The sequence below is a fragment of the Crocodylus porosus genome, unplaced genomic scaffold (assembly GCF_001723895.1).
Source record: "Crocodylus porosus isolate Cpor-Errol unplaced genomic scaffold, CroPor_comp1, whole genome shotgun sequence".
NCBI classification, from domain to species: domain Eukaryota; kingdom Metazoa; phylum Chordata; order Crocodylia; family Crocodylidae; genus Crocodylus; species Crocodylus porosus.
The window spans coordinates 21,507,738-21,523,893 of NW_017728914.1; the positions used below are offsets into that span (position 1 = coordinate 21,507,738).

Here is a 16,156-nt window from a genome sequence, read left to right on the forward strand (position 1 = left end):
TAGAAGAGAAAACCACCTGTGCGCCCATCTCCTTCAGCACGCACCCCAGAGCGTGGTAGTCCTCCATCAGGTGATCAGGGCTCCTCCTGGCCACATCGTTAGTGCCCACATGGACTAGGACCATGGGATAATAATCGGTGGGCTGGATTACGGTCTGGAGCATCCCTTTCACATCCCGAATCCTTGCTCCAGGTAGGCAGTATACCTCACGTGCTGAGGGGTCCCGGCGACAGAAGGGGCCCTCCGTACCTCTCAGGATGGAGTCACCAATGACGATCACGCGACGTTTCTTCCTCCTGGCCTTCTTGCCTCCTTCAGCTTGCACGGGACGCGGTGAACGTGGCGTTGCCTCCTCCCCAGTTTCGTCCTCTCCTTCCTCCTCCTCCTGGGCTGCCAGGGCTTCATACCTGTTCTCCAGCCGGACTGTAGGAACTGGTGCTGCCATGTCTCGAGCAGCCCTGGCATGGGAAGTGACCGTCTGCCACTTAGCAGTGGGGGGCTCATCTTGAGGTGCATCCTCCTTGGTTGTACAACCCTGCAGGGAAATAAAATATCTGTCAGTTTCCTCCTCTGCCTCCCTGATTTCCCTCAGCCTGCTAACCTCCTCCTGGAGCTCCCTCACCTGCGCCTCCAGGGCCCTAAGGCGGGCGCCTGCAGGACAGGTGTGGGGGTCTCCAGTCCCTGCCCCCCCCAGGCCTTGCTGGGCAGCTCCCACAGGCCAGGGGGTTGGGGGATGCCAGCCCCCCCGTGGGCTCCGTCTGGGTGGGGCCTCAGACAAGCCCCGGGAAGGCCGCACCCCCCGGGCAGGGGCCCTGGCAGCACTCCGTGTCGACACCATCGTAGGAGTCGCTGAGTTTCTAGCTGAGTTCGGGTCCTCTGCCCCGCGCTAACAGGAGTCAGCCTCTGGGCCCCTCCTGCTCTCCCTCCGGCACGAACGCCAGCGCAAACGCCGGTGCGCTCTTACAGACCACGCCTGTTTGTGCGCTCTGTTCGCGCGGCTCAGGAGCGTGGCTCCCTACCGGGTCAGCTAAGAGGAATCCAGGGGGCTTCTCCTCCAGATCCGGCTCAGCTGCGTCAGTCCCTCTGCCCCACTTACCTTAGGGGGATCAGCTGCTGCTGCCCCCGCTGCTGCTCCGTTTGCTTCTGCTGCTCTCGCCTCCGCTCCGGGTCAGGTAAGGGGACACACCTGTGTCCTTCCTCTCCCCGCTGCTCCTAGCTCCCGAGTGCCGGAAGCTACGTCAAACCGCGGCTTTTAAAGGTCAGAGTCAGCCTAGCATAAGGCACAAGGCCAGTGCCACATAGAGTAGGGAAGCTTGAGCAACCTGAAGGGCTCTGTGTGCACTGGTCAGAATGAAAGTAGTTAAAGCCCAATGGCCCAAGGGGGTCACTCAGGGAGCAAGGGCAGGTTGAGAGTGGCCCTAGGTAGGGTGGTATAAAAGAGGCCTAGTGAAAGAGAGTGGAGTGTAAGACATCCCAGTGAGATGAGGGTGGTATGTATGTGACCCAGTGAAGGGCAGAGTGCTATATGCCCAGCATATGACTGAGTTTGGCCTGGCCTTAAGCCGGTTGTGTAATAATAATCTGGAAGGCCCCAGTGAGAGGATGTAGGTAGAAGGTCCTAGCAGGAGGGCATAAATTGAAGCCCCAGGAAGGGAGCAGAGAGGCCAACATAAGTCCTCAGATGTGGTGAGGCCAAGTTTGGGTCAAAGGTTAAGAACTTGTTTTGGAAGCTATCTGCGAGTCCTGGGACACAATAAAGGGAGAACAGAGTTGTTTATAGTGCCCCCTGGAATTGGGGCATTAAATAGGCAGCCTCCCACATTGTACACTATTTTATGAAACAGCAAAGTTGTGGCTGGTGAGACTGGGAGTACTCTACTTACACAGGTGGGCGGGCCAATGATGAGACCCAGCCCCAAGATGGCCTCCTGTCACAGTGTGTTATGTATAGATTACATGTGTGTTTATATCACATACACGCACAGTTGGTCTAGGCTGTCTGTCTCTGAAGCCTAATTTTTACTACATAAGCAATGCAGAGTAACCTGAAGAGGGCTAGAGAGAATCCTCCCTCTGCACAAGACCTCTCTGCTAGCAGAGCTCTTTCAAAAGTGGCCCAGGAGTTATTCTGTCCCCCCAACCTTGGGCATCAGCAGGAAAAGGGGGCCATATCAGAAATGTTTTGCGGCAAGTCTGGGAGGATGCAGTGATATGGCAAAATAAACTTTGAATACTACTGAAACTCAAAGAACCTATAATACATATCCACTGAAGCTGATTTGGTTCTGAAAGAATGATCATAATTCTTTGACTGTGTACACTGGGACATGTTCTAAATTGGTATAAACTGAGAATTATGTAAGTCCATTTATTTCATTAGTTGTATGACAATATCTCATCAGTGCAGAGACAGAAAAGGATATTGGAGTCATTATTGATGACAAAATGAACATGGGCCGGCAGTGTGGGAATGCAGTCAGGAAGGCCAACTGCACTTTGTCATGCAACCACAGGTGCATGTCAAGCAGGTCCAGGGAGGTGCTCCTCCCCCTCTATGCAACACTGGTCAGGCCGCAGCTGGAGTACTGTGTCCAGTTCTGGGCACCACACTTCAGGGGGGAAGTGGACAACATGGAGAGGGTCCAGAGGAGGCCACTTGCATAATCGGGGGCAGCAGGGCAGATCCTACAAGGAGAGGCTATGGGACCTGAACCTGTTCAGCCTCCACAAGAGAAGGCCAAGGGGGGGATCTAGTGGCCTGTTACAAACTAGTCAGGGGGGACCAGCAGGCATTTGGGGAGTCCCTGTTCCCCCGAGCACCGCCAGGAGTGACAAGAAATAACAGCCATAAGCTGACTGAGAGTAGGTTCAGGCTAGACATCAGGAGGCGCTACTTCACAGTCAGGGTGGCTAGGGTCTGGAACCAACTTCCTAGGGAAGTGGTGCTTTCCCCTACCCTGGGGATTTTCAAAAGGAGGCTAGACAATCACCTAGCCAGGGTCGTTTGACCTCAGTACTCTTTCCTGCCATGACAAGGAGTTGGACTTGATGATCTGCTCAGGTCCCTTCCGACCCTACCAACTATGAAACTATGAAACTATAAATATGACCCAGTATTGTGTTGTTACAGCAGGGTGGCAGCTGGGGGATGTATATTTTTCCCTCTATTTTTGAAAATTAAAAGTTTAAAACAATACAGTATTGAACTTTGCAAAAGACATATGCAAAGAATTATAAAGCAGTTTACAAACTAAGAGGTTTTTTGTTGGTTTTTTATTATTTTTGTTTGTTTGTTTTTAAATGGCCAGCAAGTCAAGGTAATTTGTGCATCTGAATCTTGCAGCACACTTTATTTGCAAAAATAACCCAGATCTGTGAAAACAAGATATATTTGGCACATGTTTCCTTTCCCCTCTCTTTACCTCATGGTTTAAGTCTCTCACTATTTTCCCCTGAGGCAGTTGTTAGTGCATTTTTTCCAGATTTCCCAGGCAGATATACTATCTTGAGATACACTCCCTAGTTGTGAATGTCACATACTACTGTTTGACGTGATGCCTTACTAAAAGACATACCACCCTAGGGGACAGTGGTGGGGTGGGGTACAGTAACTGTGTACTTCCTTGGCTATCACACTTAAATAAAGAAACAGATGAAATATATCAATATAATGTTACTTACAAAATGTCCTCTAACCACAAGGAGAGGCGACAGCTGTGTTCTTTCATCCTTGCTTAACTTTTCATTGTTCTCTTGTGTGGAGAGGTGAAAAACCAGTGTGTTAAAGGCAACATCTTCAGTGTTGCTTGTGGTGCAGGATCTTTCCTTAGGCAAAAAGATTGTAGGCCAAAGCCTATGAAAAAGTTTCTCTATGGACTTCAGTAAACTTTGGCCACTGAAGACCTGAGACCTGCCACTGGGACGAATTTTGAGCTGATCAGTTGTCCCAGTGTGTCCAACACACTGTACTACTGGAGGCACTGTTAGTTGACTGTGATGCAAAACCAAGCCTTGACCATTTGTGGTCAGTCAAAAATCCCATGAAACCTTTCACAAGACTAATGATTGCTGCCCTAGAAGGTTCTGACTATGCTTTGTTTTGAGTGATGACTTTCTCATTGCCTATCTGTCTAAATTCCCCTTGTAGTCTCAGGTGGATGTGGCACTATTGCTTACTTTCTTTTGGTCCTTATTCACACTGTTAAATGGAAGGTATACTCCATTCCAGAAGGTATTGTGATCCAGGATGGATAAAGTGCTACTACCACGTAGTATATACAGAGCAAAAATCTACTGCATGGTACCAGTGGAAATCTGAAATAATTCAGATTGGGAATCAATAGATCAACAATGGAACAAACACAATGGAACAAAAACAGAATGTATGTTTTTTTGTGTTTACCATACATATATACCTGGTAGACACAAAAAAAACCTCTGCCCCCCTGGCTCCAATACCACAGGCCTCAATTCAACTCAAAGTGAAAAAAATATAGTGAGGCAAATCTATTTCCCCTCTCTTCTATAAGCCAGTTACTAGATAGCCTCAAATTCACATGAGCAAACATATAGGCAGCAGGACTGTGCTTTTACTCTGAATTAGTACCTATTTAATGTGAGAAGAATGTAGCTTACAGTATGTAAAGCACTTCGAGAATTCTCTGGGATCAAGCTTTATAAGCCTACAATATTGAATTCTGTGAACACTGGTGAAAGTCAAAGGAATTAACCTCTAAAAGGAAGTTAAGATAATATGTAGCACTTTGAGGAGATTTATACGTTGCTCTCCAAAAAACAAATGAGTCATTGGGACTCTCTGGATGATAGAGTCATTCTAAAATCTTAGGATCTTTCATCCTATAGGACCACCAACGAAGAATCTACCGTGAATAAACTGTATTGGGTAACAGACAGAAGTGCAAAAGAGAGAAGAGGCAGAAGTCAGATGTGGAGCCATAAAGAGAATCATTTAAACTAAATTAGGAAGTTTAGAGGACTGAGATTTTGTCAGAATGACTGGCCATGACTTGCAGCAAAAGCATCTTTGTTGAAAAGACAGACAATCCTAAGAACCATTTTTCAGGACTCCAGCACTGATCCATAAGGAAACACGTACAGCAACCTCTGTTGTGAACAGTCCCTATGTTACAACAGGGGATCCTACACCAAACAGCAAAGTGAATGATGGGAACAATGAGGGACATGGCCACAATTACCCACTTTGACTCCAGGGCTGAGGAAGGGCAGTTCCTTCCAAAACAATGGCCCTATTTAATCCATTATTCTTACTCACTGTGAATCAGATGCTATTTCAAAGCATTTATTACATTGCCAAAGGGATAATTCTTTCAAAACTAAAGATGGTCAAATCTCAACATGTTTACAGGGTCAGATTAATCTGTTTTAGTCTGAACTCTGCCAAAGCTCAAGAACTTGAAAAAATGATAATATTATATAGCCAATTTTCTTAAGGTCTTCCATACTGACCCTTCCACCCCTCCCTCAACCAGGGCTTTGCCCAAACATAAGTATTTCAGTATCCTTCTCACAAATAGATGCTAACTCTCAGGTCCTGAAAACCAGTAATAACTTTTAAATTAATGTTCCCAAAGTCATTTACTGTTCTAGATTATTCTGTAAGCCAAAACGTGTCCAATGCTTTCTATTTTTAAAGGTATTGAAGCTCTTTGTCTTTTCTCATTTAGATTACTTGATTTTTATTTTCCTGGTCACTTATGCAGCAATAATTCAAATGAGAACTCTGTATATTCAACTGAAGTTGTTTAGGACCTTTATTTTTGTTGTTTATCTTTTTTCGATAAAGTAAGCCCACCAAAAATAAAAGAAGTTAAATGTGCCAAATGATTTAGTTTTAACACTAGTTTAAAAGGGGAATAACTGGTTTGTCAGCTATTTCTTTGTTTGTGTTATAAATTATTTTCTCTTACTTCAGTCCAGCAATATAAGACACCTGTTCACAAACATTTTCAAGGGGTAACATTAACAGTCATAGTAAGAAAAGTTATTTTTCTACCTTCCACATGTCTGCCACAGTCCTTCATCTCCTTTATATCTCTGCTGAAGAAACACAAGCCAACAGCATACTGGTCACATTAACAGGAGTGCCACTTGCAAATCAAGTTAAGTGACTCTTCCACTCAATTCAGCATTGGTGAGGCCTCAATTAGAGTACTGTGTCTAGTTTTGCATCCCACACTCCAAGAAAGATCTGAACAGATTGGGAAGAGTCCAGTGCAGAATGAGAAAAATTATTGTCTGGGAATCAAGATTTATGAGGAAAAGTTGAAAGAACTAGAGTTATTTAGCCTAAAGAAAAGAAAACTGAAGGGACAGGGGGGAAGGGGAGAGGGAGGGATTTCATAACAATCTTTAAATACTTGAAAGGTGAAGAGAGGATGGATATAGGGTTTTCTTTGTGGCTGTAGAGAACAGGACTAGGAGCAATGGCCTCAAGCTGCAGTAGATGAAATCTAGGCTGGAAATTAGAAGGAACTTTCTGGCTGTGAGGGTGGTTAAGCATTTGAACAGGTTATCTGGAGAAACTATGGAGTCTCCATCCTTGGAAATTTTCAAGGGCAGGTTAGAGAGACTCTTGGCTGAGACTAACCTGCCTTGAGCAAGAGGTTTGACTAGATGACCTTGTGAGGTCTCTTCCAGACCTTCTTTCCTCTGATCTTATAATTTCTTTAGGTAGTGCTAGTGCTAAGGTGATCTTTTAATTTAATTGTTTAACCTCAGGGAGGGAATTGTTAACCTTGTTTACGAGGGAATTGTTCACAGGTTTGTAGGTATCACTCATTTACTTTGTATCTTAATCTTAAACCTGACATGACTGTCCTTAGCTCTACTCCTCTTAACTCCAGACCTTTTCTCAAAGGACGTGTTTACACGTGCATTTACTGTGGAGTAACTTACTGCACAGTAAGCAGTTATTAGGCTGGCGTTTACACATGCAGCCGTTAAAGTGCAGTAATGCTGTGTGTGGACTGACATGGGACTAAAGTTAGTCTCACGTCAGTCCACACACACAGTGTTACTGTGCAGTAAAGTGTCTATACATGCATTACTGCACAGTAACTAATTGGGAGTAAATTTGATACCTGCATGATGCAGGTATCAAATTTATGCTCATCAGCGTAAGTCATTCTAATTACTGTGCAGTATGGGTGTGCACGTGTAGATGCATGCCTGTACTGCACAGTAATTTTTGGTTACTGCTCAGTAACCTAAATTACTGTGCAGTAAATATGCATGTATAGACATGCCCAAAAAGTAAAAATGTGTACATGTGTGCTTTTTCTTTCAGGTAAATAAAACTTTTCCACATACAAAATAACCATGCTGGTAATTATTCAGGCAAAAATAAGAGAAAATCATATCCTTCATGATCTATGAAGAATACTGTAGAGGTCAGTAAAGGACTTTCCTTCCATCAACTGGATAGATGTCTGTGCCAGGTAGGAGATAACTGGAGAATTTTCAGGCCTCAGGATGCCTCAAAATTTTGAAAAATTCTAGCTTGCCATTTTAGAGCTGTTTATACTAAAAAATGGAGCCTTACTTTTCCAAAGACAGAAGAAAGTACAGCTTGAACCAACACCACTGAAGTTCTAATGATGGACTCCCGTTTCTCTACTCTTGCATCCTTATTTCTTGCTATGGGTGAGTCTAAGCTGATCAGAGGCATCTGTTTCCCTTTGACTTCAGGTTGTCTTATACATCAGGTCATGTGTGTCAGAAAATATGGCCAACAAAAGCACTGTGATCATTGTACAAGAAGCTAATATATGTTTAAAGGCATTAAGCAAAGTGAAAACACAACCAAAAGAAACCACGGAGCATGCAATGAAATTGAAAGATGGCAAATGCTACAGTGACGATGGAAAAGAAAGAAACTTGGGCAGAGTTAGTCAGTGGAACATATTGTCACATGGGCTCCTTGAGGACACGAGCTTACAAGAATTCATGAAGGAATTATATTCTATAGTCCTCTACTGATAACAAGAGTTGCCAGTTTTATGAATAAATATTAAAAGAACAAACACAAGTTGTGGAAGAGCCATTGAAACAGCAGACTTCAGGGCTTAAGTCAACAACTGATTAATGGAGGTTACTAGGAAGTTTTATCAAGGGGAAAGACATTAGGAATTATGCCTTCAATCACTTAGGTGCTCTTGAAAATCTCCACCCTTGGGTTGGATGGATGTCCAAGTGATGAAGAATGACATTTCCTGTTGGCACATGTTCCTAATTGTCAAACCAAAACAAACAAGGAACAAATTTGTAAAACCTACGGTTGACTCCTGGCAAGGATTTTTGTGGTGAGGAAGAGTACATAGCTCATCAAAAGCTTGTCTATATACCTCCCAACTACACAACTGATCCAATAAAAAATAAAACCTACAAAAATCCTTGCCTCTCAAATTTTTCCTGGACCATGACAGCTACATCACCTCAGCACTACCACAATAGGCTTCTGGATAATTTGGAAAGAAGGAATAAAACAGTTCTCTCAATAAATGAAAACAACTAATTTGCTCAACTCTGCCCTTCCCTTGGTTGTTATATATTCCTTGAAAAAGCAAATACCTTTGTAATTTTGCCTTATTAAAGAATGTGCAAAGACTGGCTTATTCATCCTTAGTTATTAGTATTTAATTGATACCAAATACATGCTAAATGAAAGCAAGGTCCATTCCTGAAAAATATCCCAGAAGGAGCAGGTCAAGTTGGGATGAAGTTTATTATAGGGAAAGTGATTTACAATGCGATTTAAAAGACTCTTCTTACCTGTAGCATTACAGGACACCTGGCAGCATAGGTTTGTAACCTAATGATCATGATCAGTTCTTCAAGGCTATATGAGGAGAGGTTTTGAAACTTGGGGGGAGGAGACCACTCCCTTTCACAAGCAACTAGAAATGGGGACTAAACTAAGCCAGGGATGAAAGGATGCAGGCTCTATGAAAACAGCGCTAAGTAGCACACGTACTCACACAGCGAAAAATCTCCCTTTTCACCTAGTGTAAACAGATGATGTAACATCAGTTGGGAAGAGAAAAGCCTTGAAAGCCTGAGCAGTCTTTTGTTCATAGTTTCATACAGAGACTTAGAAAGATCATAGCACCCCGCTCCTAATATAAAGATTGCTTTTAACTAGGCACCCAAGCAGTACGCTAAGATGACAGCATCTGCGGTAGCTTTGAGTCATTGCAAAATAATTGTTGCAGACTTTTATAGATGTACTTTGTGGGTTTCTTCCTTTTCTCCTTGATCTGTGTGGCCGACTCATGGCTGGAAGAGGGGACCGAAAAGCCAGTTGCCAAAGCATCTCAAATCACCCAGTTCCTTGGAATAACTAGTCAAAGCTGATTTCATTTCATTGGCATTGTGACACTGAAGCTTCTGTTCTATCGTCCTGTACAGCCAATAGCTGGATGTTCTGTAACTTGTTTGGAAATGAGCAAGTATCAGCACAGGAGAAAAAAGCCTGTTGTATTATGCAGCCTATTGTCTGGAATTTACAGAAGTGGTTGGGATTTATCAAAAGTAAAACAATGAACAGGCCAGATGAGTGGCCTGGGCTGGTATCTCTGTCCAGTGTCAGGGCTGTCTACATTTAAGAAACTACTAGCACTCAGACTGGCAAGTGGTGTGCTTGTATAGCCTCAAAAGAGGCCAAGCATGAAATTGATATTAAAGACTGATGTGTAAATCATTTCTCCAGGTTATGGTCCAAATGTCTTTTCCCTAGATTATGATCAATGCATATAGGCAAAGAGGAGAAGGAACAGCTTGTAGTGCTTCTATCTATGCAGTCTCACCTCTATGGATAAAAAGAGGACTTCAGTTTTCAAAGCTCTTGTTGTAACCTATTGTAAGTAGGCTCTGATTCAGGAAAAAACTTAATGCATGTCCTGAAATTTAAAGCAAATGATTAGCACCACTGACTTCAATAGAATAACTTGTGTGCTGGATGTTAAGGATGTAATTACTGGTAAGTGGTTTGCTATTGAGACGGTTCAAGGGAGGACATTTTTAATCCCAGTCCCTAGCTGACTTCTGCGTGGAAAGTGCACAATTATGAGTGCACAAGTGTATACCCACAGTTTGCAGGAACAAACCCTGATGAAAATGCTAGCATTTCCATGCATCCTTCTATTATACTGACACCTGCAGAGGGACAAACACGATGTTTGTGTCTTTAGGACTCAGTGGCCAGTGTCATGCTTTCACAAAATGTGAAAGTCAAGTGTTAAAAACCTACTCCAATCTGTGAATGATCCAAGACGAGGTATAATCAGCCCTGGTCAGGCACTCCCCTCTCTGCCGTTCAGAGATGTGCTATGTGTTTTTTTTAATCTACTGTCAGGCTGGGGCACTGTTGGGCTGGTAGCAAGACACGGAAAGTTGGGTGCAATGCACAAAGCTCATGATGATCTGAGATGCAGGGGGAATTCCAGTGAAGACCCCACAGAAGTCAGCCTTCTTCAGGCTGCCAGCTGCAGCCACACAGTGGTCACGCCACTTTTTCTTAGCACTAGTAGTACAATTTGCAATGTTGCTCTGCTCCAGCCTAACCTCTTCCACGGCCTGTTAAATTTGTGGGGAGGAAGACAGTAATTCTGCTCAGGGAAGCAGAACTTGTTGAACAAATAAGCTCTGGTTTTCTGAAAGAACATGCTTAATTGAATGGCACTGAATTGAATCCCTAATTTCTTGCCTCTTGCCACCTTCCCCTCCCCTCAGTAGGATGAATCAGATTTCCTGCACAGCAGCCAGAGATGGATTAGAAGTGAGAACACAATAAGAGAACACTGTGGTGTAGTCACTACTTTCCCTTCCACAGGAACAGCTGTGCTCTTCTCTTGTCTGCGATGCCCAAGGGGCAAAGTGGGAAATTGCCATAAGAAGCAAGTGAGAGATCCAACGAGCCTGGGAGGATATTTTTTCCTTGTTTTGCATCTTGGTATTTTGTTAGCCCATCAGCCACTGAGAGAGAAACCTGTACAAGCTCCAATCAAAAACTGTCCTTCTGCATTAGCAGGAATTACATGACGCACGAGGTGACAGCTTTAACAACCCCTGTCTCACTCCACTTGGATTTATGCTGAATGTTGTTAATGTATGACTCTACCCTGAAAAATTATTCAGAGTAGGTACCCTGGTCACAATAACCTAAGGGGCTGCTTTTTAAAGAAGAGAGAGATAGTTTTGGCTGTTGGGGCCAGAGATTTTCAGGGGGAGACTAATTCTAGTTTTATCTTTGTTGAATTATTGTAGGAATAGGGTCTAAGGTATCAGAAGTAGTAGAAGATGCCTGAAGTCATATGTCATTAATTGCTGTAAGATGAATGTCATTAAATAAAATCCATGCACCACTTTTCAGCTCTAAAATTTCTTACAAACTGTGGGTCTGAGCTAATGCCCACTGATGTCAATGGAAAAATGCTAAGGCCGTATCAATCTACCCATCATTGCCACCTCTGAACCACTTCATTCACTTCAGCTGGTGGAACGTGAACTCTTTTTAGCTGTCTACAGAAACACTACAAAGCCATTGAGCACAGGAAGTGAAAGAAGTGATTAGCATTCAGTTGTCAATGCCCACGGCCAATTCTTGTTTTGAATACATAGCTTTTCCATTATTATAAAGGTAATGTTTATAATTTCAACTTGTTACTTTGTCTGGTTCCTTCTTTTTCTGACATGGCAGTGGTAGTTTGTTTCATGGTATGTCTCATTCAGAGATGGGAGTGAGCCAGATTTCGAAATCTGAACATCTCCATATGTTGGGCTGTATAACTGACCCCTATATATGCTGACACAAAACTCCAGTTCAGAGCTTCTTTCCCAAACACCTTTGCAGCCCAAACCTCACACTAAACTTATTTTCTTTCTATATTTTTCATGGAAAATCCATATATTACGTGGTTGGCACATTAAATGTTGTTTACCTGCTTTTTCCTTTCATCTAGCTATACAGAAAGAGCCGGATAATTTTACGATTGCTAACGGCATGCATAACTATGCAAGCTGAGGCAATTACTGTATAAAGGTAGTGCTTTTGGGGTAAAAGCTGATTGCTTTACGGGGGACAGAAAGGAATATTTCCTGTTTATATATAATGTTGTATAGTTCATTAAGGCTCATTATGAAAGACTTAGGGCTTGAGTCTCATTTCTCACACTGGATTTCTCTCGTGATTTTGCTACCAGGCTCTGCACTGGTGCTTTTCCCACCAAGCCCAAGCTCCTGGAATGTCTTCATGGGAATCTTAACTAGAAAAGGGCAGGGGGGTAAGCTTCTACCTGTAATAGCTGTAGAGGAAAGCTTAAAAACCAGATCCGAGTATGACCTTAAGGCTCAGAAATCAGAAGACAAATGAAATAAATTCAATTCTTTTTAAACTTCATAATTTTTAAGCCAGTCACATGATATCTGAATGCTTGGGGGTGACAATGCTGATTCTCGTATGAAGACAACTCACATTTACACTGACACAAAAAAGATCAGAATCATACCTTAGGCCCCTATAGGCTTCCCTATATAAGGGTCAAAAGAAAATCCCCCACTGATTTCAATGGGAATTGAATGAGGTCCTAGAAACGTATAAGAGGCTGGTTATTATTTTAAGTGGACTGATGGTCTGAATTGTTATGGTAAATCCTATGTAAACTTAAACACTGGAATGATCATTTCATCTAGAGTTACTTTTTTATTCATCTATAGAATTTCTCAATTATGTATGACTAATTTTGCACAAAGTCATTATCTGAAGCAATTTGTTTAAGTATGAGAGGCAACACCTTCAGCCTTCCTGGATAGTGGGTGGGGGAAAATGTCATAATCAGTTCTGCTTCAGCATGAGTTATTAAGCGGTCATAGGAGTTCAAAAGAAAAAAATAATGAACAGGTTAGTCATTACATGCAAAAAATTCTTTTTTCTATTTGATCAAAATACAAATTAATTACAGATAAGATCAGATGAGGTTCTTTAATGTCAGTTTTTCCCAGAGAAGGTAATAAAAACATATAGTATGTGGGAGGGAAGGAGTGGAGATGTATGGAAGGGATGTCTTATTAATGTTGGCTTGATTTCATTGGAAAGCCGTTGCCTGTGAAAGCAGCAAAAAGATCGGGAAAGGCTTGGGGTGGGACATGCAAGTAAAAGGATCTCTATTATACTTTGGGTGCTAAATTACACATGATCTCATTCAGCTGGGGTGACTTTCAAAGTGATAATAAAACCAACTCCATCCAACAATTACTCAAGAAGCCAATGCAATCACCAGGTAAAGCAGCTGGCAGGCCTCACTACAGAAACCTACTAAATCATTAGCTTGTGGCTGGGGCATCTGAAAAGGATTGCTGGATCCTTAAAGGGATGACCCTCACCAAAGTGAATGTGCGACTCATCATGCTCTAGAAAGAAAACACACATCCCTTTCCCTATCTCCCCCCCCCAATTACATGCAATACTAATATTTGCATGACAACAAACATTTTCAAAATAATAGTCCTATATACTTAAAGTTAATCAGAGTGGGCGCCATCCAACTTGCAAAGGTAGCAATTTTCCTTCATTAAAGCCAAATCAGGAGAGAGAACTTCAGGATTCCTTAGGGCTAATTACAAGGTGTTAATAATAACAATATAATGGCAGCAATTTTCTAGCTTTGCCCAAACCTCTAATCTGCCTTCAGTACCTTATAGGATTCTCTCTGAGTTTATATAAAGCCAAGAGTTAGCCCAAAAATGTTTTAAGTAATTTAATTTTTACATCATGTCTCTCTTTAGTCTGTTTGTAGTGATGTGGTAATTGTTGGTGAAGAGTGTTTTCATTGGGCAGAGGACAAGTAGCAGCATGACAGTTCAGAAGAAACTTCTCCCACTCTATTCAAAGCACACGCCGTATACTGGAAGTGCATGGAACATCTGCCTAAAGGAAGTGGGCAAACTCTGTCTGTGCAGAAAAAGACTGGGATGGAATTTCTCAGGCCCCTCCTGCCTGCCTGCAGAAGAAGGGAGTTAGCTAAATGATTACAGAAGAGCCTGAGACAAAACAACAACAGACAAATGTACAAATTATCTTTCCATCCATCTCCTAATTGCTTGTTGAAAACCGTCGAGGACTCAGTGATCAAATGCAGCACTGTTGCTAGAATGGTGGTGATTCATGCATCAGAAATTCTCATCCGCAAAAACAATCAGCAACACTGACATACTGGGAGATGCATGAACACGAGAGAGAGACAACGTTCTCATTTATGGCTCCACTCCGAACCCTGCAAATTTTCCGTATGCAGAACTCTGACTTCTAAACTTTATGAGCCATGCTTACTTTTACAATGGGACAAATATATAAACACACTTCCACATTAGGGCTGTTGGTATGTAGATCTAATTCCAGATTCAGGCTTAAAGACCAAGGATCTCCTCAAAAGAAAACAAACAGTGACTCCTTCTGTCTGTCAGATCTGACAAAGAAATGTGTTTGTCCACATACTGTCCAATTTTGACCAGCAGCCAACGATTTACAAACAAATCCTAACAGTCTTGAGAGCTAACAACATTTACTCTTGCTGCAAATGGAAGTGAATTTTTGCTGTACTGCAAAAACGGTAAGCTTCCACACATTCAAATCAGTGGTGGGCAGTTTGTGGCACAGGCATCACAAGTGGCATGGACAGCCTCTGCATGTGGCATGCAGAAGACTAGGGAGGGGACAGGCAGTCCCCTAAGTGACACATAGGGAAGGAAACAGAAAGCAGGGCATCAGATTGGGTAGGGCTGCATGCAGGGCTCAGAGCAGAAAACACAGCAACAGATCAGGCAAGGGAAGGGGTCAGGAATGGCACATGGGGAAGGGTCTGGGCTAATTTATGGCACATCTGCCAAAATGGTTGACCCGCAGTGTTTTAAATGAATAAAAATCACCAAAGGCCTCCATCTACTTTATTACTAAGAAATTGGTTTGGAAGTCAAAGGATCATAAGGTCAGAGAATCTTAGGACTGGAAAGAACTAGATCAGTAGTTTTCAACCTTTATTCATTTGTAGACCCCTAAAAAAATTTGAATGAAAGTGTGGACCACTTTGGAAATTTTGAACAGCGGTGCAGACCCTTTTAAATTTTAAGTGTGGGTATCACATACTTTTGATTGGTCGTAGTCATCTTTTGCAGACCCCTTAGACATAGTCTTCAGACCCCCTAGGTCAGACGTATAAGCAAGGCAGCTGCTGTGCTGGGCTATTTTGGGGCATCCCCACCTCCCCACCACCCATACCAAAGGCAGTACCCAGGGATATTGCCCTGGTACCTCCCTTTCACTTGCACTACTGAGATCAGTTCCTGAACTGATGCAGGAGTCACTACTCCAAACCCATCTCAGATCTTGGCCCAAGCCCATCCACTTCTTGCAAACCTCCAATGGAGGAGACTCCACAGCTTCCCTAACCAGTAAGAAATCTGTTTATTTTAAAGCTAGTCAATGACTGAAAAGTTTTGAAACGCTTAAACCTGAAGTTTAATGGAGGCAAACTACCACAAATTTGGAAACAATATCCAAATTAGATTTTCAAGACTGAAATCTTACAAAAATATCCTCCCTCATGAAATTTTTGGTATTTTCTACTTCAGTCATATCAGAAATACTGAGGAAGGTGCCTTTCCTCCTAAGAGTTTGTGCATTTGTTTCCAGGTCTGGGTGAAACATGAAAGAACACAGAATATTAGCAAAAAAGTCAAAAAAGACAAATTGTGGTCGATGAAATTAACCAAACCATTTTACCCTGCAAAAGCTTGTTTTTAGTTATAGAATAAAAAATATATTTGTGATCTGTATAAAAAGAGTTTTCAGTGCATCTGGTTCAGGGGTACATCTCTATTTAAGCAAGAGAATGGAGGAAAATCTTGTCTAACGGGTTGAGTGTAGCACTGGAGTTGAGGGTTTTGTTCTATTATTATTATTATTCCACTGACTTTCAGTGTGACCTTGAGTAAAGGTACCACAACTGCCTCCTCTGTACAATGGGAACAATAATATTTATTGGCATTTATTAAAAAGCATGGATGAAAAGCTTTTAATCTAATGCAATATCAGTAACACAATGTATGTTAGCATACAATACCA

At 42.5% G+C, this 16,156-nt stretch overlaps 1 long non-coding RNA gene across 1 annotated transcript in view; it reads left to right on the forward strand.

Moving 5' to 3' along the window:
* LOC109310027 overlaps positions 1 to 15,040 on the forward strand; it is a 38,629-nt gene extending 23,589 nt beyond the window's left edge. The window contains exons 2-3 of the long non-coding RNA XR_002101122.1: positions 9,776 to 9,898; positions 13,822 to 15,040. This is a non-coding gene — a long non-coding RNA (uncharacterized LOC109310027). The remainder of the gene's footprint in view (positions 1 to 9,775; positions 9,899 to 13,821) is intronic.
* The last annotated feature ends 1,116 nt before the right edge of the window (positions 15,041 to 16,156 follow it).